Consider the following 3,053-nt stretch of genomic DNA (forward strand, 5'->3'; position numbering starts at 1 on the left):
CTAAGCAGTCATCAACTTAGTCAGGGCCTCCACTTGGGCTGTCAACTTAGTGATAGCATCAACTTGGTGCATACCTGCAACTTTCTTCAATTGGCTTCTCTCAGTTGGCCATTGTTGGTTATTCATGGATATCTCTTCAAGCAATTCATAAACCTCATTTGCACTTTTTCTCATAAAATCCCCATCAGCTGCGACATCTATAATTGTTCAGGTATTACCAACTAACCCGTTACAAAAATTATGGACCAACATCTACTTCTCAATCCCATGATGTGGACATTTTTTGATGAGATCCTTTAACCTCTCCCAAGCCTCATAGAGAGATTTGTTGTCGAGCTAACAAAAATTATTAATCTCCCCTCGCAGCTTTGCAGCTTTAGCTGGAGGAAAGAACTTTGATAAGATTTCATTGTCCAGTCGATCCATGTATCAATGGAGTTGGGTGGCAAGGACACCAACAAACTCTTAGCTCGCTCCCTCAGTGAGAATGGGAACAGTCTAACTCCGTTCACTTTGAATGTTTGACATAACTCCACGAAGTTATATAGATTTAGGTTTGGATCTTCTCATAGCAGTCCACCAAACTGGACTGAAGATTGTACCATTTGGAGTATGGCTAGCTTTATCTCAAAATTGTTGGCTTCTACGGCGGGTGGTCTTATACAAGACTGAACCTCCATCAATGTTGGGAGAACATAGTCCCTCATACTATGGTTATGTGGATTACGACCATTTGCCTGGTCTTCTATGGCACCCCCATTATTTCTGTTATTGGCCATCACCTCTTCTTGGTCAACCCTTAATGCAGATCTTTCTAACCTTTTGTTATTTCTATTCTATCTAAAGGTCTTCTCAATCTCAAGATCAACATGCACTCTTGAACTAGCTCCTTAACGTCGCATAAACCAAAGGCACCTGAGATAGAATAGGAAAAAAATTAAGACAAAATAGTTACTAAGAAGTAAGGAAGAAAAACCAAAGCAGAATTTAGTCTAATTTCTGTAATATCAATTTTTAAATAATTCTTTGACAACGACGTCAAAAACTTGTCACGAAAATTATAAATAGCTACACAAGTGCACATAATCAAGTAGTACTCACACATATGAGTTCGATTGCACAGGGAATTGAACTAAATACCAGTAAATTAGACTTATATTTCTATTTGGTAAACAATAAATTTGATGAAAATAAAAATAAGGAATAACAATAAAGTAAAAGTAAGCAATAAAATTGTTTAATCATGGATGAGAAATTAGGAAAAGGAATCTGGTTGCTTCAATTACTCAATTTTTAATTCTAATTACTATTCATATTTTTTAAAGTGAATGACATATTATAAAAATTAACCTAACTCTTTTAGATCTTTTAGGTCCTAAATCACATGTTATCTAATCATCTCTGAGATAAAATAACATAGAACCTACATTAAAAAATAATCTAAATGTCACGAAGGCTATGCAAATACTTTTATTTCACATCGAAACCCAGTTATCAAATTTTATCATTCCTAAAACTTACTTTTTAGATTTTGAATTAGGATCATGGAGCATGCAAAAGGTGATCAATCTTAAACATATAATTAAGCACAAACATAGATAAATTCACAAATATGAGAGAAGAAATAGCACATAACATTAAGTCATAGAGTAATCTCAATGGTAGGTGCCTATGGCTTGTCCTGTCCCTATGGGATTTATCTTTTTGGGTTAATTAATTATTTAACTAATTCAATTAGAAAAATATCTAATTTAAAAAATAGTTATAGATATTTCAAGGTTATTTAGACATTTTCTCGAGTATTTGAGAATTCTCTCATACATCAGTAACCGAATTTGGTCATAGATATTTATTTATTTAAATAATTAAATAATGATTTTATTAAAGGAATTTAACTACTATAAGTATGAGCCTGATTTGAGAAATCAAATCCAGTCTTTTGTTGCTATTTTTGAAATAGGGAGAGAAAAAGAAAAAAATAATTTTTCTCTCAATTGTTCTGACACATGTGTTGAGAGCTCAACAAGAACAATTGATGCATGTTGTAAGCTACAGTAAGTTTACTAATTATTTTTATTTCTATATTACCAATTATTTCAATGTAACAGTAAATACATATTGATCCCACGAGGACTATTATCAATTTATTATTCAAAAATTAGTGACAAGAATTAGAAAAATGGGATTTCGATTATGAGAATAAAATAACATAACTAAAAACAAAAATAAATTAAATGTGATACTATGATATGAGATAAATAGTAAAAGGTTACTCTCCACCCTCAATAATCATTCTTAACTTCTATTAATGAATGTAATTTTAGTTTTTCAGTCAAACTATGAATCCCGCAGATAACGTTAAAGCAGTCAATTATTCAAATCTCCCTGTTGCATGTAATCAAGGCGAATCACTCAATAATTAACTCTTTTACATAAGTAGTAAATCCATGAAGCATGCAATTTATTTGACTTCGATAAAGCTTTAAGATTTATGGAGATAGACTAATCTAGGCAATAAAATAATGAAGTATATAATTTATTTTATCTAGGTTCTATTCTTTACCACAAATAATAATACCCGTCACAATATCATCAAAAGTAAATTATCACTTAAACCTAGAATCTCAAACTATTAGGTGAATAGTAATCCTAAGATGACAATAGATTAAAGTAAAACCTAACTTAGCGATCGTCTAAACAATATTAAAATAATAATCATGACATTGAACATAGAAGAATAGAAGCAATTTGATATAATAGAAACTAGAAATTAACATTCATTATAAAAATTAAAGGTTCATGTCTCGAATTTTGAAATAACCCTTAACATAAAAAAAGACTACTCCATAATCTCAACTATAATCATTAACAAAATATGAAAATTAGACGTTTGGTAATTTCTCTTCCGACCAGAACAAAAGATCCTATTGAAGCGGCTAAGCCCAGTTTAAAAAGAAAAACTAGATGTAGATGTAGATTCTCCTCTTCTCTTGAGTTCTCTCCTTCAAAATATAGTTCAAAAGTTACTAAAAATGAACTCTAAAAGTCCTATA

At 31.1% G+C, this 3,053-nt stretch overlaps 1 non-coding gene across 1 annotated transcript; it reads left to right on the top strand.

Annotated features, from left to right (window-relative positions):
• The first annotated feature begins 262 nt into the window (after positions 1 to 262).
• On the top strand, positions 263 to 369 carry LOC115724256 (small nucleolar RNA R71). The gene has a single exon (XR_004013056.2). It is a non-coding gene; the product is annotated as a small nucleolar RNA R71 (small nucleolar RNA).
• Positions 370 to 3,053: the final 2,684 nt, after the last annotated feature.

This window comes from Cannabis sativa, chromosome 9 (genome assembly GCF_029168945.1).
Source record: "Cannabis sativa cultivar Pink pepper isolate KNU-18-1 chromosome 9, ASM2916894v1, whole genome shotgun sequence".
In the NCBI taxonomy this organism is placed as follows: domain Eukaryota; kingdom Viridiplantae; phylum Streptophyta; class Magnoliopsida; order Rosales; family Cannabaceae; genus Cannabis; species Cannabis sativa.